Below are 25,357 nucleotides of genomic sequence, written 5' to 3'. Positions count from 1 at the left end.
GGCCTGGTCTGTGCGGGCCGAGCCTGGCGTGGCGGCGGCCTGGATCTGCGTCGCTGTTGCGGCCAGTTCTTGGCGGGCCGGACTGGGCATTGCAGCCGCGGTCTGAATTGGCGTCGCATCCTCAATGGGGTCCGTGCAGGTGGAGCTGGGCGTCGCTGCAGTGATCGGGGCTTGACGGGCCGCACCTGGCGGGGCTGCGGCCTGGTTCAGCATCTCACTTGCGGCTCGGACGAGCGTCGCTGCTGCGGTGGGGTCTTGGCGGACTGGGCTCAGCAGGGTGGCAGCCTGGGTCAGCGTCACACCTGCGGCACGGATGAGTATCGCCGTGGCAGTCGGACCTTTGCGGGCCAGGCGGGGTGTCGCTGCGGCGGCCTGGATTTGGCGGGCCGCACCTAGCGTGGCTGCGGCCTCGCTCAGCGTCGCCGCGCCAGGCGCCTCTTCTGGGACCGCGGTCGTAGCAGCAGGGGTCGGAGCACTTGCGCTGGCCGGGGCAACTCTGGACTCACCCATCGGTGGCACCATCGGGATCTGAGTCGTCGCCGCTCGATCTGGCATGCGTCGCGCGGCTCCCTCCTCGTAGGTCCGAACCGCCGCAGCCATCTCCAGAAGCTCCGTGCGTCCCTCACTGAGCTGTCGTATAATCCTGGCCTCCAGCTGATCGCAGAAGATAGCAAGCTCCCGGCACCACCAGGCAGCAGAGCCTGGTTCTGGGTATCCACATCCGGACTCCATTTCTTCTCTCTGCAGCAGCAGGCTTGTGGCTCCCTTTCCTTCCCGCCGTCTCTGGACGCTTCCGCTCTCTTCACAAGCGAGGTCAGAACTCTGCAGGGGATCTCTGGGTAGCCACACCTCTTCGTGGGCGGTAACTTCTCCCAGCGCGGGCTGCTGTTGTTTTTCAGCGCGCTTTTCATGGTGGCAATATGGCGGCGCTTCCAATTTTTCAAGCGGACCGCCCAGGCACATGGTCACCTGTCTGAACAGGTCTAGTCCTTATCCTGTTCGTGACGCCAGATGTGGAGCCCCGCAAACGCTGTGTCGGTGCATTACCTTCAGGGACTCCACTCGGCTGGATCTTGTCACTGGTAGGAAATCTTCTATTCTTGTCGTGACGCCACTCTCAGTATTGCGGCCAGTAGGGACCGCCACTGCAGGTTGAGGGTCGCCTGGGGCTGATGGTGTGTGCAGTTAGTTGGAATAGCCTCCTGAGAGTGAGGCAAGCCCCAGGGCCCGGTGTAGGTGCGTAGTACCACAAGGCGCAGAATGACTCAACACAGGCAGGATGTCTTTCAGGGTTTTTACTCACAGTTGATGGCAGGGTGAGTGACCCGGGCGTAGCTGGGATGAACCAAGTGGGAACCAGGTGTCCTTCAGGCTGACTTGTGAGGGTGACTACTAACTCGCCTTCCTTAGCCCTTGGTGGTTTGGGGTAACCCCGACTTTGAGTCCCTATGGGGGTCACCCAGGGAAGATGCTGCAGCCTCTCTCCCCTTCGTTTGCCGTTTGCTTGTCGCCTGGACCAGGCCACTCCAGCTGCTTGCCTCCTGTGACCTATGGGCCCTAACTGTGGCTACGTGGCTGCGGCCTTTGTGGTGTTGTGGCGTGGGCTTTGAGAGCCCCACACCGGCAGGTTTAGCAAAAGAAAGCTGGATCTATCTCCGCTTCGGGATCTGCCGCCCGTTTGGGCCTGGTACTCTCTAGCAGTCTCCTTACTTCCTACTCCGTTGCTCTCTCTCTAGCTGAAGATGGATTTCGGGTAGCACTCCTAGTTGACCGTTCTCCCCCGTCGGTAGCCACTGCGCGGACGCTGTCAGACTACAGCAGCCCACGGGATCTGCTCCTCACTCGAGCTCCCTGGACTCTGCACTGCCTGGCTCACATCTGGGACCTTCACATCTGCTCCTGTCTGAGCTTCACTTTCCTGCTCCTCACTCCTCCACACTCTGCTGCAGACTGTTTACTCCTCCTTCTCTTTTCCCTTTTGTGCCTGCCTACGCCACCTAGCAACCAGATTCTCTTACCACACCCCTTGAGAGGAGATGGAGGCTTTTGGCCCCCTCCACTATTCCAGTGAAGGTGAAGGCTTTTCCCCCTCCTGGGATCCCCAGGGGTCCTCTCATGGGTACATGTGTGAGACCTGATCACTATGCGCCTGTGTACCACACCCCGGTCAGCCTTCTGGATTACCTGTGTTGTACTGTCCCCAGCATGGGTGCAGTACTCAGTGGTGCCTGACCAGGTCAGGGGCGCCACAGTAGCTCCAAAAATTGGAGCTCACACTTTGTTACCCACTTTCTTATGAGAGCGCCGATACCCCACATGTGGCGAGAAACCTCTGTACGGGCAAATGGTAGAGCTTGGAACGAAAGGAACAATATTTGAATTTTTGAAAGCAAATTTGGCAGAAACAGATTGCGGGCACCATGTTACATTTACAGGTCCCCTAAGGTACCTAAACAGCAGAAACCCCCCTCAAGTGACTCCATTTTGGAAACTAGACCCCTTAAGGCTTCTATCTAGGGGTATAGTGAGCATTTTGGACTGACAGGTACTTCACAGAATTTGATAACATTAGGTTGTCATATTGAAAATGTTCATTTTTTTAGCAAAAATGTTGCTTTAGCATCAATTTTCTCACTTTTTCAAGAGGTAGCTCCAAAAATTGGAGCTCACACTTTGTTACCCACTTTCTTATGAGCGCGCCGATACCCCACATGTGGCGAGAAACCTCTGTACGGGCAAATGGTAGAGCTTGGAACGAAAGGAACAATATTTGAATTTTTGAAAGCAAATTTGGCAGAAACAGATTGCGGGCACCATGTTACATTTACAGGTCCCCTAAGGTACCTAAACAGCAGAAACCCCCCTCAAGTGACTCCATTTTGGAAACTAGACCCCTTAAGGCTTCTATCTAGGGGTATAGTGAGCATTTTGGACTGACAGGTACTTCACAGAATTTGATAACATTAGGTTGTCATATTGAAAATTTTCATTTTTTTAGCAAAAATGTTGCTTTAGCATCAATTTTCTCACTTTTTCAAGAGGTAGCTCCAAAAATTGGAGCTCACACTTTGTTACCCACTTTCTTATGAGCGCGCCGATACCCCACATGTGGCGAGAAACCTCTGTACGGGCAAATGGTAGAGCTTGGAACGAAAGGAGCAATATTTGAATTTTTGAAAGCAAATTTGGCAGAAACAGATTGCGGGCACCATGTTACATTTACAGGTCCCCTAAGGTACCTAAACAGCAGAAACCCCCCTCAAGTGACTCCATTTTGGAAACTAGACCCCTTAAGGCTTCTATCTAGGGGTATATTGAGCATTTTGGACTGACAGGTACTTCACAGAATTTGATAACATTAGGTTGTCATATTGAAAATTTTCATTTTTTTAGCAAAAATGTTGCTTTAGCATCAATTTTCTCACTTTTTCAAGAGGTAGCTCCAAAAATTGGAGCTCACACTTTGTTACCCACTTTCTTATGAGAGCGCCGATACCCCACATGTGGCGAGAAACCTCTGTACGGGCAAATGGTAGAGCTTGGAACGAAAGGAACAATATTTGAATTTTTGAAAGCAAATTTGGCAGAAACAGATTGCGGGCACCATGTTACATTTACAGGTCCCCTAAGGTACCTAAACAGCAGAAACCCCCCTCAAGTGACTCCATTTTGGAAACTAGACCCCTTAAGGCTTCTATCTAGGGGTATAGTGAGCATTTTGGACTGACAGGTACTTCACAGAATTTGATAACATTAGGTTGTCATATTGAAAATGTTCATTTTTTTAGCAAAAATGTTGCTTTAGCATCAATTTTCTCACTTTTTCAAGAGGTAGCTCCAAAAATTGGAGCTCACACTTTGTTACCCACTTTCTTATGAGCGCGCCGATACCCCACATGTGGCGAGAAACCTCTGTACGGGCAAATGGTAGAGCTTGGAACGAAAGGAGCAATATTTGAATTTTTGAAAGCAAATTTGGCTGAATTTGGAATATATTCTCAAATTTGCAGAGCTTTTGGGTTTCAAGAACAGAAAAACCCCATAAATGTCTTTGTAAGTTATACCCTGTAATGTATTTGTTTACAGAGGTAGGGAGTAGTTTGACACCATTTTTTATGCAGCTGATGCCTATTATAGATGGTGCACCATTTGGTCTTCAGGGTAAAACTGATGGAATCCCAGAACCTATTCAAAGCTTACAGAGACATTGTGCTACCAAACAAGAAAATCCTTCCAGGAATTATTACTCACAAAGGGCGGCATGCCCCTAAAAACACATTTACTGGACTTGGTCTTGCTAACAAAACAGTTGTAGAAGGAAGAATAAACTTTATTGGACGGAAGGGCAAAATGTTCAAATGTGGAGGAGTTGGCAGCCACTATGTGGCAAACCTGAGTGTGCCAAAGATGACAGAACACCAGCAGGGCCGAAAGGACAGCTTTATCTTCCAAATAACTGGTTGTACAATGTCTTCTTAGCTCCATCAATCCCTATATGAGGGACAAATGTGCCAAGCGACATGGTACATCATAACAGGCTCCTGCCCGCCAAGGTAGGAACCGCTATGTGCACAAAACGACCAATTCGTTACAGAATTCTGAAAGTATTATTCGATGCAGGTGGTTCGGCAGGAACCCTGCAGTAAAGCCCATAGTGTTTGAATATGGCACAGCATCATTGTTAGGGGATCCTCCAATAAAATGATCATGCCCATAATACATGCAAAGAAAAGTTTTGTGTAGTAAGACCTAGTGGTAATATGAGTCAAACTAAAATAATTGGTAAAAAAAAATGTTTGAGTAATGAAGTCCTGGAAAGTTGTCAAATGATGAGACTTTTCAAGAACATTAGTGGAGTCCACACTCTGGAGTCTAAAGACGTGGGCATGTGGACTGGGTTTTGTCTGAATAATTGTTTGGTATGTGATGATAAAGTCCTGGAATTAATTGTGAAATGGGGTAAAATGTGTTTTACTGCTGAAAATTTTCTCTTTATTACTAGTCCAAGAAAAAAAAATTACTGAACAGAAATATAAAAGTAAAGTATTTGCAAAATTAAAAAAAGCTGCTACCACACAGTTTGGTGTAATTTATTTATGCCAATTAATAATTGAGGGATGTGTGGTAGGTTTCAAAACAGGGGGAGATGCAAAGGCCTGGTTGGGAGGGGCACATGGGGCAGTAGTACCGGGAATCGCTCCTTGTGCCGTGCTTTCTACAAACACGGCATCTTTTTTGGGGATACCTTTGGGTGGGAGTGGAAGGGATGGGGCGAATGAAATGACGCTCGGAAAGTCTCCGGACATCCTCTGACTCGAAGGCTTCCTCCTGTGCCTCCGAGTCAAAGAGGAGGCTCTCAATAATTTTCTCCTGGTATTGGAGGAAAGAGAGCGGTCCTTGAGATTTTTTATAGAGGATGAAGCTATTATAGGTAGCAACCTGTAGGAGATAGATTGCTAACTTTTTATACCAGGTCCTGGTTTTCCGCTTCACTAGATAAGGCTGAAGCACCTGGTCAGACAAATCTACACCTCCCATGAACTTATTGTAGTCTGCGACACAGAGCGGCTTCTGTTTGTCCCTGGTGGCGCCCCTGTCCCTGACCGTCACAGTGGTGTCCGCATGCAATGTGGTGAGCATGAAAACGTCCTTGCGGTCTCTCCATTTTATGGCAAGAAGATGGTCACTTGCCATTGAGGAGGACGCACCCTTCTCCACACGTTTAGACACCAACTGTGACGGTAGACCAACTCTGTTTTTTCTGATTGTTCCACAGGCCCCTGTGTTTGCAGCGTGGAGGGATTTAGAAAGGGGGACACTGATATAGTAATTATCGGTATACACGTGATAGCCTTTCTCAAGGAAGGGGGTCATTAGCTCCCAAACAATTTTGCCAGGGATGCCAATTGCCTGGGGGCAGTTTGGGGGGTTGATTTGGCGATCCCTCCCTTCGTAAATGAGAAAGGTACACGTGTAACCGGTTGTGCTTTCGCACATTTTGTATAATTTTATACCATATTTGGCACGCTTGGAGGGGATAAATTGGCGGAAAGACAGACGGCCCTTATAGCTCATAAGGGACTCGTCTATAGAAACATTTTTGTCAGGGGTATACGAATTTAGGAAGGTAGTTTTTAGAAGGGATATTAGGGGTCTCAATTTATAAAGTCGGTCATAGTTTGGGTCATTTCTTTGGAGGGCTTGGGAATTATCGTTAAAGTGCAGGAATCGCAAAAGGGTCTCATATCGGGATCGGGTCATGATGGCTGCAAACACAGGGGTGCTGTGCACTGTTTTTGTTGCCCAGTACGAGCGGAGTGTAGATTTTTTCACTAACCCCATGTTAAAAGTTATGCCCAAAAATTTTTTAAGTTCGGGGACATTTGTGGGGATCCAGGAGCGGGAATGGATGGAGGTAGGATGTTGGGATATATGTTGACGGGCATATAAATTGGTTTGGTGGACAAATAATTGGAGGACTTCTGGGGTGACATAAATTTGGAAAAAATCTAATGGGGTAAAATTTGTGACATTTACATTTATACCGGGGGTTGCTACAAATGGAGGAATTTGAGGGGAGAAGGACGGGTCAGGATACCATAGTGGCCGGGGAAGGGCACTACTTGGACCTGCCTCTGACGTTTCAGCAGTGACGACCGACTCCGCTACCATCGGGCTGTCGGATCCCGAGGAGGAAGCCGAGTCGTCACCATCCGAAAATCGCTCGATTTCAGAGGCAGACTCTGTATCCGAGCCTGAACTGCCGGAGGCAAGAAGCATGTATGCCTGCTCGGCGGTAAATGTTCTCCGCGCCATTACAATATTTTTCACTGCCTAGCAAAAAAAAGAAAAAAAAATACTACAAATTTTTTTTTTTTTTAAATTTTTTGAAAATTTTTTTTTAGATTTTTTTTAACCCTAACCCTGATCCTAACCCTGATCCTAACCCTGATCTAACCCTGATGCTAACCCTGATCTAGCCCTGATATAAGAAAAAAAAAATCTAAAATAAAAATTCTAACTAAGGGGGGATTCTGACGGAGGTGATGAGGATATTTGGGGGGGGGGGATATTTTGGGTGAGGATATTGGGGATGAGGATTACTGATTTATAATAAAAATTGGTGTTTTTTTTTCTGACAGAAACGGCAGCAAATGTAGTCTCTCTCTCTCTTCTCTCCCAGATCAACTACAAGGGAGAGAAGAGGGAGGCAGACCCAAATGCTGCCATTTCCAAAATATTTGGGGTATTTGATCACTGTGATAGGGTCTAACACAGTGATCAAATGTCAGGAACCAATGAAATAAATTCCTGACGTTGCTAGGTGGAAGGAGGCAGACTTTGGCGGTCGAACTGCGCTTGCGCCCGCCATTTTACACGGACACGAGAAGGAGGGGGGCCGGGGGAATGCCGTGGGAACTCGGTAACGAGACCCAGGTACCGGGGGGGACCGAGAGGGACCGGACAAGGACCGTTCTCTCACATTTGACTGTTAGATCACGTCAAATGTGAGAGAAACCATTAAATGCATTAAAAACCGGCATTTCATTTTGCAGGTACATGCTTGCCGTTATTCGGTTAATAACGGCGATCACCGTACCTTTAAATGAAAAAACCGGCCTGAACCGTAATCTCCAGGGTCTCAGCTACCCCCGGCAGCTGAGACCCCGGAAATTTTCCGACTCTGGGGGGCGCTAGACCCTTTTTTCCGACCGCCGGTAAAAAGCGGCGGATCGGAAAAAGTACCCTAATATGTCGCCGTTAAAAGGCGTATCGGCGGTCGTAAAGGGGTTAAAGATATAGGACTGTGTGTGCAGATCCAACAGTCCTTTGGCTTTTCTCCTTCCGTGTCCTCAGTGAGAGAAATATGGTGGCAAATAAGTTTATTGACCCAGTCCATATTTAAAAGTTGCTCAGGGTCTTTGTTGAGTGCAGAAACCATGCTACTCCCAGTAGGATAATTAGTAAAACTATCATTCTGCCGGTGGAGTGACCTTTTTACAGTGACTGGTGTGGATCCAGGTGGGCTTTCCCTCAAGTTTCACTGAGGTGGATGTGGTCAGCTGGACTTGGAATGGGCCATCAAAGCGTGGATCTAGGCTCCTTCTCATGTGTCTGCGCATGACTAGCCAATCACCTGGTTTGGATTCAGCTGATGCACGTCCGCACTTGCATTGGGATCTGGAATGGATGAAAAGACATGTCTATGAACCAGATTAAAGGGAACCTGTCAGGTGCATTATGCACTCAGACCCAAGAGCTAATCCTTGCCTAACCATCAATGTATCTAGTAGCATAGATAAAGAGATCTTTAGAAAAAGTATTTCTAAAGATCTATTATCTTATGCTAATGAGTGAGGGGACTAGTCCCAATGGTGTTACTTCTCTGACTAGTCCGGCCTCTTAGCATGTTAGTAATTGACCCCACAGGGTCTTGGGAATACTTGTCACCAGGCTGGTGAGGGTCAGGGGATGTCACGGGTGGCCCTGCCCAGTTTCATGACCCTGTTGGTGTCAATAAAAGGGATGGACGATGGGATTATGGTGGGGATGTTGGGAGTAGTTGTCTCGTGATGCCACCTGTGGTAAGCGCCCATGGATTAGCCGCTGCTGCGGTTGAGGTCCTCTGGGGCAGATGGTGCCGCAGCTCAGATGGTTTGGCTCCCCACTGGTAGAGCTAGGCCCCAGGGGAGGATGATGGTGGTGGTAGTGACTGTTGGCACCGAAGCACGGGCAGCTGGCGCCGGCAAGGACGGCTTGACACAGTTGTTGCGGTTCAAGGTATTGAAGTACAGTGAGTAACACTGTATGATAGCCGCCCACGGAGCGCCGGTTTCTGCCGTGATGGGCCCCAGCCAATCCCGAATCCTTCGGAGGTCAACACTGGTATGGTATTTTGTGGGCCCTTCCTTCTTGCGCTGTGTGTGTGGGTCCCCGTGGCGTGAAGCTACACAGGGTCCCCGATGGTAGCAATTTATTTCCCATCCCGTTTGCAGGCAGCGCAAGTCCTTTTTGGGGCCTGACTGTAATCGTGACTCCGGGCTCTATTTGCCGCTGTGCTCCGGGATCTTGTGGTGGCAAGAGGGACGTGAAATCCCCCTGTCCGGCAGATTCTGGTGGCGCAACCTGAAGTGTATGCCACCTTAGGGCTCTGCACCCTAAACTGTGCCGGTTCCGAGGGAGCAATTAAACTCTCCCCTCAGCAACTGTATTTTCTCCTATGTCCCACAGGAGCTACCGATAAAACCAACTCCTGTCTTCTCCGCCTCCCTACAACTCCCTCTATTTGTGTGTGTCCACTCCTCCTGACTCCCCTTGGTGGTCGGTCCTCCCCTAAGTCCCTGTCACTAGTGGGTGGAAGCCACAGTGTTTGGATGGCAACCTTAACTTAAGACCCGACTCTAGCCCGGTCCCCAGTGGGGAGGGCTACCTAATGTATGTATGGAATGAATGGATGTCGAACCAGCACCGATCTCCTCCGGATCCGGGATGAGTACCACACCTTAAGCGAGGTGCAGTACCCTGCGGCGACCGAAGCCTCGGGGCGCCACATTAGTACATCCACAGGGGTATACTAACATGATATGCAATGCAGCGTCACCAGCGGTGACGCGCGTATCTGTGTCTGTTCCCGGAACTTCCAGTCATGTGCAGTAAACCTCTCTGAAGCCGAGATGCGTACACCCAGCTTCATACTGTGCATGACCGGAAGTGTCCGGCATTCAGAAACACTGTCAGAGCAAACACAGGTACGTGCGTCACCGCTTTTGATGCTGAAATGAATAGCATGTTAGTACACCCCTGTGGGCGGCATGCAAACATGCTATGAGGGAGGACTAGTCAGGGGATATAACACCCTTGAGACTAGTCCCCACGCTCATTAGCATAAGATCTATGCTAATACAGGGACGGTTAGGCAGGGCTTAGCAATATGCACCCAAAACAGCTTGTGGTTCTGGGTGCATATTGCCCCTGACAGGTTCCCTTTAAGTCTTTCCTGTGGGGCCTGGACATAGGCTGTCATAGTACCATGTTCATCTGTAGCACTTGTGGAAAGTACAGACCTGTCTTTGGGGCATTACCAAAAGGATGTCAAAAGGAGACAAGCCTGTCTTTTTGTTTGAAGTGTATCTAACTGAAAAGAATGCCAGGGATAAGCACTCTACCCAATTCTTCCCTGTCTCTGCCATAGCCATTTGAATTTTTAGTTTATGTGTCCCATTTAGTCTCTCCACTTTTGCATTGCTTTTTGGATGATAAGTGGTATGGAATGCTTGCTCTATTCCCAGGGCCTGCATAATTTCCCTCATTATTTCTCCAGTGAAGTGTGTAACCCTATAACTTTCTATGGTTTCTGGGTCGCCATATCAACAGACTAGTTTATTCATTAGTATATCTGCAGTCGTTTAAGCATTAGCACATTTTACAGGATAGGTTTCAACCCATCGTGAGAAGAGATTTATACATACCAGGACGTATTCATACACTCTTACCTTGGGTATTTGTATGTAGTCTATCTGCAGTCGTTGAAACAGGTAGAGCGGTCTGGGAGTTGCTTTCTTAGGGACTTTTACTGTTTTACCTGGGTTGTGTTGTGCGCAGATAATGCAGGATTGTACGTGTTTGGAGGCTACGTAACTGAAGCCAGGAGCGATCCAAAAGGCATTCACCTGGTTACACATGTGACTTTTTGAGGTGTGAGTGGGGCCATGTGTTGCTTGTGCCATCATTGGGAACAAGGACCTTGGTAAACACAACTTGTCGTTATTTTCCCAAACTCCATTTGAGTTCAGCCTAGTTCCCATTTTTCCCCAGTGTTCCTTCTCTGTTTGGGCAGCCTGATGCTGGAGGGATTTTAGGACATCCGGACTCGCTGTGGCTGGTACTTGCTACCTCTCTGCCACCATCCTCCGATCCCTAGGGCACCTTGCTGGGGCATCCGCCCTTCTATTGCCCTCTACCTCGAGTGAGTCACCTTTTGTGTGTGCGTTCACCTTAATGATGTCAACCTGGACTGGTAACATCAGTGCCTCCATTATCCGTTTTAACAATTCTGCATTTTTAATAGGCTTACCAGCTGACGTAAGAAAAGCTCTACTTCTCCAGATAGGGCCAAAATCATGACAGATCCCAAATCCGTAATTTGAGTCTGAGCAAACATTATTTTCCTACATGATCCTGCTCTGCACGCTTCAATGAGTGCTGTTAGCTCCGCCTCCTGCATTGACATGTGTGGTAGAGTGGTTCAGCTCAGATTACCTAATGTGAGGTTACTACTATATATCCAGTGTGGAATCTCCCATCCAGGTGGTATCTGCAGCCATCTATAAAAAAAATTAAAATCTGCATTAGGAATAGGTTTATCATAGACATGTGAAACATGTACTCAGTGTTACCCATGAAAAAATATTATGGAATATTTATAAAAATGTGAGGTGTATACTCACTTTGTGATGTACAGCAGCTGTATGTCATGTATATACTGCTTTAAAAAAAATCTCCAATTAACTTTTCCATTCCTAATTCTGTATAGATGTTAGTGTACTGTAATGTCAGCGTGTTAATATATTCACCTATGCCTTCTCCAGTGTCCAGCACCATTCCTTCTCACGTGATGACAGTTCAGACCCTGTGGATCACTGTCTGTCTGTGAGTGAAGTCTCTCTTACAGTGTAAGTCTATGGAGCCACATTCTGATGTTCCATAGACGTTTTGTAAAAGCTTCTTTTGGATCATGAAGTGTGACCCGGTGAGTCTGCAGTCATTGGATGACTCAGAAAAGCACCAGTCCAGCACAGGACACCGGAGAAGACAGCGATTGGTGAGTATATTAACTAATATGTTTTAGGTTTATGGAAAAAAAAAAAGCTTCCTTAGGTGGACTGTTTTGTCTATTTTATCATGGAGGCGAGTATATATGATAAGCGCACTTGAAAAGTAAAGTTCAGTGTTCGTGCTGGACACTGGGTGTGTTCGAGTTCGGGTACTGTTCATAAAGTTTGTTGAAAGGTTGCAGCGCAGCCAGTCATCAAGCTTTATTTCTTGTTGAAGCTGCCTGTTCGTTCCTGTGAACAATAAAGAAAAAGGTGTGCTCTTGCTTGCTAGAAATTCCGGGCTAGTAACCTATGGAGCTTCGTTCTGAGGATGTTCTCAGAATAAAGCTCTGCAGCAATCGATGGACGTCGTGGCACATTACACCATTGGATTACATTGGAACTTCCAGGATTTCTTTTTAATTAATAAATTGGTGAATGAGGGAGTGCTGGGGAGTGCTTATTCAAATATTTTCTCCTGTGTGTTTGTTGTTTAACTTTATCTAAATGGGTTAGTAATGGGAGTGTCTGACAGTCGCCTCTCCATTACTAACCCCTGGGCTTGATGCCATCTGTCAATTCCCAGCTGATATCAATCACAAAAGTATTACCCCAATTGCCATCAAACCAGGGCAGTCGGGAAGAGCCAGGTCCATAGCCAGAATTGATGGATACGCCACTTTTGGGGCAGTTGTGGGCTGCTATTCTTATGCTGGGAAGGGGTCAAATAACCATTGCCCTCCCACCCTGACAATACCAGCCCCCAACTGTCTGCTTTACCTTGAGTGCTTATCAAAAATAGGAGAGGGGCCATGTCATTTTTTATTTTTATTTATTTCCTATCCACATTTGTTTGCAGGGCAATTGCCCCCATTTTGCTTCCTCTTGCAGCCCCCTAGACGTTACTACGATCATTTTAGACATTTTACAGCACCGAAGTTCGGGTCTCCATTGACTTATATGGGGATCTGGGTCAAGTTCAGGTTCCAAACCAAACTTTTAATTAAAGTCCGGCTGAACTCAGACATCCATGGGTCCGGTCATCCCTAATCACAAGCTCCCTATACAAGTCTATGAGAGCCAGAATGAGGCCAAAACGAGGCTCTCATAGACTTTTATTGAGTTGTGACCACAGTAGCGGTCCATGAAACAATGGAGCTGCCAGCAGGTCAGAAATAACCAGACTGACAGGAGCGGCAGCAATAGCGGGTGTCGGTATAAGGACGGGGGCAGGGAACCTGCACTGAAAGCGCCACTACAGAGGTGAAATTAAAAAGAGACGCTGGAGTAGAGCGCTAAAGCCATATAACGGTCACTCCCTAAATGAGGCAGTCAGAGGTATGATTAGGGTGGGCCGCTGCTCCAGGACCACCAATGTGTGCTTGCCCCCAGACTAGTATGCCAGCAAACCCCTGACTGCGGTAGATAGATGAATAGAGCCATATCCATGGAAGAAAATGCTAAGTCTGCTGGAAGAGGAGGGGAAAACTAAAGAGCAGAACAATAAATAGGAGTGGGGCAGTGGGAAAGGGTTAATATAACAGAGCTGACTGCGCAGCGCTCCCCTAATTACACACCACCGTTCTATGCTGGACTGCCATTATAGGGGCGTGTCTGACAGCGCAGAGCAGCGGAAGCAACCAATCACAGCTCGTCTGACATTCCACAACCGTCCTCACACGCAAGACAGCTGAATTCCGATTGGTTGCCATGGGCAACTGCTCCACTTACTGACTGCGCTATTGTTTATTTATTAGATCCCGGCTTTTCCTAAAATAGTCGCCACTTTCTGTCACACAAAACACCTGACGTGTGACGTCACCAACCCCCCCTCCCTCCCCAAGACCCGGCTTCTGTGCGAGCACGCGAGGCTGAGGAGTGCGGGCGGGCCATCACACACAGAAGGGGCGGGCCGTGACGTCATTGAGCGGCTGCACCGCCCCCTCAGCCTCTGCTCCTCGGCAGTGAGGCAGCTCCGGCACAAGGGGCTGAGGAAGCAGCGGGGACGCCGGGAGCTTCCCGGGAGGACGGGCCGAGACACGGCTCATTCATTCACCGCGGAGCCGCCGACTGACTAGGTGAGTGGTGGCCGGTGCTGGCTGCGCGTGATTATGGCGTCATTCCTGTGCCCACTGTACAACGGCCGGCAGTGACATGTACCGGCTGCCCAGGTGGCGCTGGAGGGGCAGCTGTGACCACCAGGCTCCCTGTCATTACCAGCCATGTACTAGCCTGGATGGCACTGGTCATGTGTGTGCTGGTTTGTGTGGCTCTGCTGGGAGTTGTAGTTCTTCCCTCCCTCCTGAGTGTAGCAGATTTATTCTCCCTTCTCTGCTTTTATTTCACTTATTAGTTTTCTTACAAGAAAATGTTGTTGATTTTCCAGTCTGGCTCCTCCATCACCGTGCGGATCGCCTGCGTGTCCTCGTCACCCCGTGCGTTATCGGATCGCCTGCGTGTCCTCGTCTCCCCGTGCGTTATCGGATCGCCTGCGTGTCCTCGTCTCCCCGTGCGTTATCGGATCGCCTGCGTGTCCTCGTCACCCCGTGCGTTATCGGATCGCCTGCGTGTCCTCGTCACCCCGTGCGTTATCGGATCGCCTGCGTGTCCTCGTCACCCCGTGCGTTATCGGATCGCCTGCGTGTCCTCGTCTCCCCGTGCGTTATCGGATCCCCGTGCGTTATCGGATCCCCTGCGTGTCCTCGTCTCCCCGTGCGTTATCGGATCGCCTGCGTGTCCTCGTCACCCCGTGCGTTATCGGATCGCCTGCGTGTCCTCGTCACCCCGTGCGATATGGGATCGCCTGCGTCACCCCGTGCAATATGGGATCGCCTGCGTCTCCCCGTGCGATATGGGATCGCCTGCGTCTCCCCGTGCGATATGGGATCGCCTGCGTCTCCCCGTGCGATATGGGATCGCCTGCGTCTCCCCGTGCGATATGGGATCGCCTGCGTCTCCCCGTGCGATATGGGATCGCCTGCGTCTCCCCGTGCGATATGGGATCGCCTGCGTCTCCCCGTGCGATATGGGATCGCCTGCGTCTCCCCGTGCGATATGGGATCGCCTGCGTCTCCCCGTGCGATATGGGATCGCCTGCGTCTCCCCGTGCGATATGGGATCGCCTGCGTCTCCCCGTGCGATATGGGATCGCCTGCGTCTCCCCGTGCGATATGGGATCGCCTGCGTCTCCCCGTGCGATATGGGATCGCCTGCGTCTCTCCGTCACCCCGTGCGATATGGGATCGCCTGCGTCTCCCCGTCACCCCGTGCGATATGGGATCGCCTGCGTCTCCCCGTCACCCCGTGCGATATGGGATCGCCTGCGTCTCCCCGTCACCCCGTGCGATATGGGATCGCCTGCGTCTCCCCGTCTCCCCGTGCGATATGGGATCGCCTGCGTCTCCCCGTCTCCCCGTGCGATATGGGATCGCCTGCGTCTCCCCGTCTCCCCGTGCGATATGGGATCGCCTGCGTCTCCCCGTCTCCCCGTGCGATATGGGATCGCCTGCGTCTCCCCGTGCGATATGGGATCGCCTGCGTCTCCCCGTGCGATATGGGATCGCCTGCGTCTCCCCGTCTCCCCGTGCGATATGGGATCGCCTGCGTCTCCCCGTGCGATATGGGATCGCCTGCGTCTCCCCGTGCGATATGGGATCGCCTGCGTCTCCCCGTCTCCCCGTGCGATATGGGATCGCCTGCGTCTCCCCGTCTCCCCGTGCGATATGGGATCGCCTGCGTCTCCCCTTCACCCCGTGCGATATCGGATCACCTGCGTCGCCCCGTACGTTATCCTTTAAGGGGGTTTCCATAACTTTATTGTTGCCGTCTGGACCAAAGGTAGAATAAAAAAGTCTCGTAAAACCCTTCAGGTTCCTTACAGCTCACTTTAGAGGATCCGCTGACAAGTGATCAGTTTTTGCTTTATTCTTCCTGTAATCGGAGAATTTTTTTTTGTTTTATCTGCCATCCTATTCCAGAGATGGACCTTTTAATTTGGTGTTAATTTAAGTCTCTACCAAAGGGGTGTGGCAGCCTAAGAACCTGCCCCTTCCCCAGTGTAAGCCACGCCCCCGGGTAAAGATTCTAACGAAAAAGGTCCAGATCTCTGGAACCATATGGTGGATGTAAAAAAAAATCTAAATTCTTAGGGGAACATCAGGAATAAAATAACAGAAAACGGTTCACTCTTTTTAGAGGGGTTATCCGAGACTTGGCTTATTTTTTTTTTCTCTCAAGCAGGTAGTCTCTAACTTGCTGCCTATTCTGCCTGCTGCTGATCTTTGCCGGTCTGAGCAGTCACAGACCAGTGCATCACTGATTGACAGCCGCTCTTGTTGCCTATCAGTGATGCCCCACTGACAGAACAGGAACTGCTTTGTTCACCTGACGTCCCCAGAAACTGCAGAGGACAGCACGGTGGCTCAGTGGTTAGCACTGCAGTCTTGCAGCACTGGGGTGTTGAGTTCAAATCTCCCCAGGGACGACATCAGCAAGACGTTTTTATGTTCTCTGTATTTGCGTGGGTTTCCTCCGGGTACTTCGGTTTCCATCCACACTCCAAAAACATACTGGTAGGCAGTTTAGATTGTGAGCTCCAATGGGGACAGAGTTGATTACATCTGTAAAGCGCTGTGGAATAATAGTGCTATATAGGTGAATAGAATAAATTGCCGATAGGAGTGGTCAGTGTCTTCTCTGAGCCAGCCGAAATCAGTGCCGGTCAGAACAGAACCCCCCCCTCTTTAAATTTGTCAGGTGGCCCGGTAACCCGTGCTTGGAGGTGCCCCCTCCAATCAGCATGGTATTTTAGGGCAAATTAATAATCATGTTAAAGTGTTTGATCAGACGTGGGACGAGCCTGTGGTCATTCTTATGGAAGTGCACATGTGGTGGGCACGTGACCCCAATTTCCTGCCATTGCTGCCGCCAGCAGGTTACTTCATTACTGGTGGTCAAGATTCGGCTTCTTTCAATAAAAGAGAATTGGGAGAATCCAGATGAGTCTTCTGACAGAGTGCTGCCATGATTCTGCACTCAGTGACTTTTGACCCTAGCCTGGACCACCCTTTGTATTGTTGGCACACTTTAAAGGGGTTGTCTACTACTTGCACATCTCCTTCTTAAATACTACAGTCTTGTTTACTATTCAGTGCAAAAAAAATACTACATGCTCACTTCTCCCACCTTTGCCGTCTAATCAGCGTCGCCGCCATGTTTCCTGCCCCTCGTGTGACATTGGCTTTAGCGTTGACGTGCTGTAACAATCAGCGGCCTCTATTGTGCAGTTCTTGCGCTTTTTCTTTGGTAGTTCGAGGCTCATCCTAAAGTGAGTGTGAGCAAAGCAGCCCATGATCGGCGACAACAATGTAGGCAGGGAGATCCTGAATCCAGTGCTGTATCACACAGATTACTGTCTAAAGCTGGGTTTACACACTGAAACTTTCTAGCGATCCCACCAGTGATCCCAACCTGGCCGGGATCGCTACAAAGTCTCTGGTGAGTCTCTGGTGAGCTGTGAAACAGGCAAACCTGGCCAACGACGCAACAGCGATCCGGACCTGCAGTGTGACCTAGCTGGTTGTTGGGGACGTTGTAAAGCAGCTTTTTGAAAGGGAAGTCGCTGTAAAGTCCCCTTTACACACTGAGACTTTCTAGCGATCATGCTGCACAGCGGGAAACAAAGGACCTAAGAATGGTCCTGAACGATTTGTAGCGATCACAACTTCACAGCGGGGGCCAGGTCGCTGATGTGTTTCACACACTGCAATGTCGCTGGGGAGGTCGCTATGACGTCACAAAACCGGTGACGTTACAGCGATGTCGTTTGAGATGTTGCAGTGTGTAAAGGGGCCTTAACCAAGCATTTATATTCAGGAACACAGCAGCGTTGCCCAGGCTCTTGATAGTGGACTGTGAGGTGTTACTCACAGCAGGGGGCGTGTCCTACTGCTCTGCATGTGAGTCTCTAGTCCTGCAATGTTAATCACAGGGTAATAAACCCTTTAGTTGAAGTAAACACACTGATAAGAGAGCCATAGTTGCTTTGTTTTTAACTTCCAGCATGTTATCAGCTTCCATGGCAAAAACCTGCAGACAGATTCCTTTTTAAGCGTCACTTGTATAGAACAGTTTGCTGGTTTCCTAGTAATGACACAAGGTCTGCCATGTTGATATCCTCATGCCTGAGATAGTTCTACAAGGGATCAGTAATAAATGCAGCTTTTCTATCTCTTAGGGGTACTTCTCACATAGTGAGATCGCTGCTGAGTCACGGTTTTTGTGACGCAGCAGTGACCTCATTAGCGATCTCGCTGTGTGTGACACTGAGCAGCGATTTGGCCCCTGCTGTGAAATCGCTGCTCGTTACACACTGCTCTGGTTCATTTTTTGGATGTTGCTCTCCTGCTGTGAAGCACACATCGCTGTGTTTGACAGCGAGAGAGCAACGATCTGAATGTGCAGGGAGCCGGCGTCTGGCAGCCTGCGGTAAGCTGTAACCAAGGTAAATATCAGGTAACCAAGCGAAGTGCTTGGTTATCCAATATTTACCTTGGTTACTAGCGTCCACTGCTCTCAGGCTGCCAGTGCCGGCTCCATGCTCCCTGCACACGTAGCCGCAGTACACATCGGGTAAATAAGCAAAGCGGTTTGCTTATTAACCCGATGTGTACTCTGGCTACGAGTGCAGGGAGCCAGCGCTAAGCGGTGTGCGCTGGTAACCAAGGTAAATATCGGGTAACCAAGCGCTTGGTTACCTGATATTTACCTGAGTTACCAAGCACAGCATCGCTTCCACGCGTCGCTGGGGGTTGGTCACTGGTCGCTGGTGAGATCTGCCTGATGAACAGCTCACCAGCGACCATGTAGCAACGCACCAGCAATCCTGACCAGGTCAGATCACTGGTGGGATCGCTGGAGTGTCGCTAATGTGTGACGGTACTCTTACTGTTGCATGTTTCTGACTTCTGCCTGCAGCGCGCTTTAGACTACTCTACACACAACGATCTCGTTAGCGATGTGACACGCCAGATCGTAGATGCGATGTGCCGATATCGCACATAGGTCGTTTTGTGACTGGCGCTACAAAAACGACCTATGTGCGATCTCGGCAAATCGTATCTACGATCTGGCGTGTCACATCGCTAACGAGATCGTTGTGTGTAGAGCAGCCTTTTGTGCTAACACGTCGTGTAAGGCCCAGTTCACATCAGCACTTTTGATGTTCAATTGTCTATTCTTTTCTTCAAAAGGAGAAACATAATTCATAGCCAGGTTAGATCTGTCCCATACCTGATGTAAAGAGGAGCACAAGGGCTGACTGCGCACAGAAAGACGGACAGTGATGACCGCACAGACCCCATTGTAGACTATGGGGGGCTTCTCTGTGTGCATCAATTATGTTACAGAAATGAAGCTTGGTTCTCTGTTCCTAGTGTGAAATAGACATGATCATCAATAACGCCGATGTAATGAGCTCCTCCAGGATTAGGCCCTTTTCACAAGTCCGTGTGATCAGTCAGGATTTATGGCACCTGTGTAAAAATGGATCGGTCACAGCTGTCATGAATGAAGCCGAGGCTGGCACACTGCAGCATTGTGCCACTGGGGCGAATAATATAAAACGCTTGTTTTACAACAGCGCTGTGCAGGTTACACTGTGCCATGTGTGAGCCCAGCCTGAAACCAGACCACAAAGGGCTTGCTCAACATGACCCATGGCTGCCACAAAGTCATTCTGGGGGGAAATCGCAGTCTAATATTTCTGGGTGGTAGTTGGCCGTCCCCCCAATGTCTTCTGTCATCTGGATTATAATCATGCCTGATCCTTCCCTTAGTGAAAAGCTCCGAGTAGGGATGAGCAGACCTCGTATGTTCGGGCTCGCTGGATTCTATCAAATTGTAGTTAAAAGTTCAGTACTGTAAAGGTCAGGGCCTGACCCCGAACCCCATAGAAGTCAATGGGGACCCTAACTTTTGTGATGTGAAGTTCTCGAAGTAAGGGCTGGGGGCAGCAAAAGGAAGCAAAGTGGGGTAAGGACAATTACTCTGCAAACAAATGTGGATGGGGAAATGACGTAAAGGGGTTCTGTCACCATAGCAACCATGGTTAAATGGGAAGTAAATGAATAAAATAAAACTGTTTCTAGAATGCTGTGTATAAGGGCTCACTGGTGGTGACCGCAGTTTATAGGGGACTAATCTGGTGACAGGTTCCCTTTAAATGCTACAGTGTAAAGAATGGAGACTAAACCTGCCCCTGTGGTCAGTACTGGAATAAAGTACATTGGGGCTGGGGTTTATTTAGTGTCCTGTCCGTGGTGCCAAATCCTTCACCACTGCTGAGTGGCCACTTGTCTGTGCCACGTGCTGGCACGAGAGGCTTGGATCTGGCAGGATAACATGGGCACAATTTCAGGCCAGGTCACATTAATAGCTTCCTGTTATACCCACTGTGATTGAAGCCATGTGTTTGCCCAGAAAGTGTTGGTGAAGCTTCTTGGTTGCAGCTGTTGTAACCCTACGTGCGGTTCTGTTACGTCCTATACAGCTCACGGTACAGCAGAAAGCAGCGTGGGCATCGGCCTTGTCTCTAATGAATCAGGAACTTCTCTTGGCAGATATTAAAAAAACACTCCAGCGTTGTTTTTTGTTATTTTTTTGTGCTGGAGTGGTGCTTTTAACGTAAGGTCCCTGCACCTACTCCTATACTATCCTAATGTGTTTTCACCTTTTTTTAGCATCACTCTGGTTCCATGGCAGAAGATTGTGACTGCAACGTCTGACTGGCCAGAAGTTACGTCACAAGCTCTCAATACAAGTCTATGAGAGCCAGAATGCGACTCCCATAGAGTGTTATTGAGCTGTGATCTCCAGAGTGCTCCATGAAACACTAGACCTGCCAGCCGGCCACAATATGTCAATGACGATGGGAGAGACACTGTAGGGGAAGTATAAGAACTGGGGAAGGGGACTTGCACTACACCAGCATTTTTTTAATTTTGTCTGTGTACTACATTGATTTGTAAAAATTCTACTGTAACTCCGTGTAGCACAGAGCTGGGTGTCTCCTCAGGCTGCAAAATATTCCTCCCCATATTCAAAATGTAAGGCCCTTAGGATAGATCATCAGCATCAAATATGCGGGGGTCTGACACCAAGAACATCCACTAATCAGTTGTTAGGAGCTGTGGCTGCTGGGAGTAAATGTATGGATCAGGGACAGCACAACTCTGCACTGTGTACTGGTCTGTCTCCGGTACTGCAGCTCTCAGTCACTTCACTGAAAGCATGCATGTCTGTGGAGGACAAGAATAGCATTAGTTGGCCCCACTGAGTAGTGTGAATCTGGTCATGTGCCTTATATGAATGTTGGCTAAACCTGCTCCAGTAGTGGCTACCATATAGTGTGCATGGATTGCCTTGTCTAGTCTTCAACAGCTGATGTTGGGGAAGGTGGGATCAGGCATGTTGTTGGAGTTTCACATGTCCAATCCTTTTACTCATGGGAGATGAGCCTATATTCCCTTCACAATTGAGAACTTATGCTTCCCACCTTAGCATGACTACGTAGAGGGGGGGATGGAAAAGTATATGACCATCTTTTAGCGTTGTCTGCAAGTATTGGATGATAATGGATTGCCAGGTGGGATCTTTTCTGTTTCTTCCCTCGTGCTGGAGCTGTTAAAATTGTCATAGACTTTGCTGGGAATGCAGAACGCATGCGTTTATACTGCAGGTCAAAACGCTGCGTAAACGCATGAAAAACCGCACAACGAGCGTACAGACCCTTATGGTAGAAGCATGAGACATTGTTACCTTCAGGGACCGCTCAGATGTGGTTTCTGGTGCTGGCATTCCTCCTCTCGATGTCTTGGTTATTCAGGTAATTAGGAATTACGGTAGGTTTTTTTTTTCTTCAACAGACTGTGTTGTCAGTGTCTTCTCTGATTTTTCTGCTTGTTGACTCTATGGTAGGCATTGGATGTCTGGTGAGGAAATATGGCTAGGGGAAATGGCTATTGCCAAATTATTTCCTGTTTATTTTCAGCAAGATAAAGTGTATATAGTCTGTACAGTTGCATATATGCTGGGAGAAGCTCCCGCTGTGTACTTTATCATTTCCATAGGTCTCCATTCATTGAACAGAGTAAAGAGTGATTTACCCTCCTTCTGTCCATATTAAACTAGCTATATGGGTAGATGGACGCTGGAGAAAACATCGGGTGTCTGTGACCAGATCTTTTTCCAGGGCACCCCATGTCTGTTGTTGCAGATAGACGCTGCACCTGACGTTCCTAAAAATGGGAAATGCCCCAAAACAGGAAGTGGCCCTGTCTACAGTATAGGGGGGTAAAGGGGAAGTGGCCCTGTCTACAGTATAGGGGGGTAAAGGGGAAGTGGCCCTGTCTACAGTATAGGGGGGTAAAGGGGAAGTGGCCCTGTCTACAGTATAGGGGGGAAAGGGGAAGTGGCCCTGTCTACAGTATAGGGGGGAAAGGGGAAGTGGCCCTGTCTACAGTATAGGGGGGGAAAGGGGAAGTGGCCCTGTCTACAGTATAGGGGGGGAAAGGGGAAGTGGCCCTGTCTACAGTATAGGGGGGGAAAGGGGAAGTGGCCCTGTCTACAGTATAGGGGGGGAAAGGGGAAGTGGCCCTGTCTACAGTATAGGGGGGGAAAGGGGAAGTGGCCCTGTCTACAGTATAGGGGGGGAAAGGGGAAGTGGCCCTGTCTACAGTATAGGGGGGGAAAGGGGAAGTGGCCCTGTCTACAGTATAGGGGGGGAAAGGGGAAGTGGCCCTGTCTACAGTATAGGGGGGGAAAGGGGAAGTGGCCCTGTCTACAGTATAGGGGGGGAAAGGGGAAGTGGCCCTGTCTACAGTATAGGGGGGGAAAGGGGAAGTGGCCCTGTCTACAGTATAGGGGGGGAAAGGGGAAGTGGCCCTGTCTACAGTATAGGGGGGGAAAGGGGAAGTGGCCCTGTCTACAGTATAGGGGGGGAAAGGGGAAGTGGCCCTGTCTACAGTATAGGGGGGGAAAGGGGAAGTGGCCCTGTCTACAGTATAGGGGGGGAAAGGGGATGTGGCCCTGTCTACAGTATAGGGGGGAAAGGGGAAGTGGCCCTGTCTACAGTATAGGGGGGGAAAGGGGAAGTGGCCCTGTCTACAGTATAGGGGGGGAAAGGGGAAGTGGCCCTGTCTACAGTATAGGGGGGGAAAGGGGAAGTGGCCCTGTCTACAGTATAGGGGGGGAAAGGGGAAGTGGCCCTGTCTACAGTATAGGGGGGGAAAGGGGAAGTGGCCCTGTCTACAGTATAGGGGGGGGAAAGGGGAAGTGGCCCTGTCTACAGTATAGGGGGGGAAAGGGGAAGTGGCCCTGTCTACAGTATAGGGGGGGAAAGGGGAAGTGGCCCTGTCTACAGTATAGGGGGGGAAAGGGGAAGTGGCCCTGTCTACAGTATGGGGGGGAAAGGGGAAGTGGCCCTGTCTACAGTATAGGGGGGGAAAGGGGAAGTGGCCCTGTCTACAGTATAGGGGGGGAAAGGGGAAGTGGCCCTGTCTACAGTATAGGGGGGGAAAGGGGATGTGGCCCTGTCTACAGTATAGGGGGGGAAAGGGGATGTGGCCCTGTCTACAGTATAGGGGGGGGAAAGGGGAAGTGACCCTGTCTACAGTATAGGGGGGGGAAAGGGGAAGTGGTGGTTTGTAGGTTTTTTTTTTTTTTTTTTCTTCCTTTTTCAGCACAGGACACGTTGTGTGGGGTGTCTGCTTTTGTTTTGTGATCATTTCATATGTTCATTTCTCCCATAATGCCCATTTGTTCTGCTGAGTCCCCACAGATCCCGTGCTTTGATAGTTTCTAACTTGTCCATTAAAGCCACTTGGATCAGCCCCTGTCCAGGACGTGGCACCACCTGCTCCATGCTTGGACCAGCGGCATGGCTGTGCTTCTGGCCCGTTCTGTGCTTTCTCTGCAGCGTAGACGCAGGGGCTGTGAGGGTGGCTGATCACTATTGGAGAAGAGCTTACATGTTCCTTGTGTAGAGCACTGACCCCTCTGATAGACTGCAGCAGTGGCCGGCATGCGAGGCGGCGAGCAGTAAAATATAGAATGGAAAATCCCTTGTTCCTTGAGAATGGAAAAGTTTTTTTTAATAAAAGGTAAATTGAAAAGTTGCCTATGTTTCCTGTAATTCAACCTGTCAGTGATGATAGTGTGCGGTAACCCAGCAGAGACTCATGGAGACCAGTGCGCCCTTTGGCCCCTTCAGCTGCACAGGCTGAATGTCCCATCATTCACATCTACAGAACAAATCTATACCATAGAGCTGTACTAGTCCTAATCCCTGACAGCGGTCCTGTCTGTACTGGGGCTGGAAACCTGATTTTTCCGAAAACTGACGCCCATTCTTTCATTGGCACCCTATTAACTGCATTGCCTTATGGAAAGAAAGATGCCTATTCTTGTAAGGAATGATTCCTAATCTGTCTACAAATGCTGCCTTTGCCAAAGGGTATTTGGTTTATTAGTGAGTAATGTGACCCTTTTTGCCCTTAGTTAGTGGATGTAGTCTGGCTTTTGCTTCTTGTGGAATCCCTAAATTTGCAGGGGTGATGGGTGCCATTGACAGGAGGACCATACTAACCTCTTATGACAGGTGATGCTTTGCCTTGATGTTTCCTCCTGCTTGGTGGAGCTTTTTTGTGAGTCGTCTGGAGTCTCATGATCTATAAACTGATGTCTGGGCTGTGAGAAGTCCTTTTACTGGAGCAGGAAACCTCGTTTCTCGTAGTAGTTTCTTACAATAGTAACAAAGACTTGCTTGTTCCAGTATGGGCGCCCGGTCTGTGGAGCCCAGTGTTCAGCAGCAGTGGGAAATGTAAACTCCGAAATCCCACCATACCAGGACGGTTCTCAGACAAAAAGCCTCATTTGTCCTGTGAAATGTCACAACAGACATAGGAAATGGAGTAAACAGCTGTCTGCCAGAGATGGGAGCGGAGATGTGACCATGGAAGGTTAGAGAGACTTGGATGGGGCACTATTGAGATGGAGGGCTGTTCCCAGGAATGTCTCCCATTAGATTACTTCAGCCACAAATCCAGTCAATTTACTCTTCTATTTTTTTTTTCCTCTTGCTCCCCAAAACATTAATTACAGTGAGCAATGCAGGAACAGATCAGTAGAGAAATACAAAAATGTGCTTTTAATATCGTGCCCATACGGGGATTGGAATGAAGGTTGTGTCTTCAAGACAATAAAATCCTGTGATTACAGCAGCATCTGCGCTGATTCAAGGAAACGGTGTCTGCTTGTGAGAGGTGGGGAGCACGGGAGTCTACCAATGGGAAGAGGGTGATAAAGCAATGTCAGCCAGCAGTTGGGTGGAGATGACGAGAAGACCATGGCCAAACGGCAGCTCCACTACAGCTAATGCCATCTTATAGAAAATAACTTCCCATCAGGGCTCACATCAGTCAGTTCGTGAAAAACGAATAGTACGTAGATGACATCCGAGTGCTGTCCTTTATTTTCATTTTTTCTTT

The 25,357-nt window shown here is 49.3% G+C and overlaps 1 protein-coding gene and 1 long non-coding RNA gene across 3 annotated transcripts in view; one reads left to right on the top strand and one right to left on the bottom strand.

Annotated features, from left to right (window-relative positions):
- Positions 1–24,535, bottom strand: part of LOC142243024 (uncharacterized) — a 49,857-nt gene extending 25,322 nt beyond the window's left edge. The window contains exons 1-2 of the long non-coding RNA XR_012724295.1: positions 24,457–24,535; positions 11,260–11,324 (exon numbers count right to left, since the gene is read on the bottom strand). This is a non-coding gene — a long non-coding RNA (uncharacterized LOC142243024). The remainder of the gene's footprint in view (positions 1–11,259; positions 11,325–24,456) is intronic.
- LPIN2 (lipin 2) overlaps positions 13,636–25,357 on the top strand; it is a 134,064-nt gene continuing 122,342 nt past the window's right edge. For both annotated transcript variants that reach the window (XM_075314486.1, XM_075314485.1), the window contains exon 1: positions 13,636–13,891. The gene's annotated coding sequence lies outside the window, so the exon portion shown is untranslated. The remainder of the gene's footprint in view (positions 13,892–25,357) is intronic.

This window comes from Anomaloglossus baeobatrachus, chromosome 6, assembly GCF_048569485.1.
Source record: "Anomaloglossus baeobatrachus isolate aAnoBae1 chromosome 6, aAnoBae1.hap1, whole genome shotgun sequence".
NCBI lineage: Eukaryota > Metazoa > Chordata > Amphibia > Anura > Aromobatidae > Anomaloglossus > Anomaloglossus baeobatrachus.
This window is presented reverse-complemented; position numbering and strand designations above follow the sequence as displayed.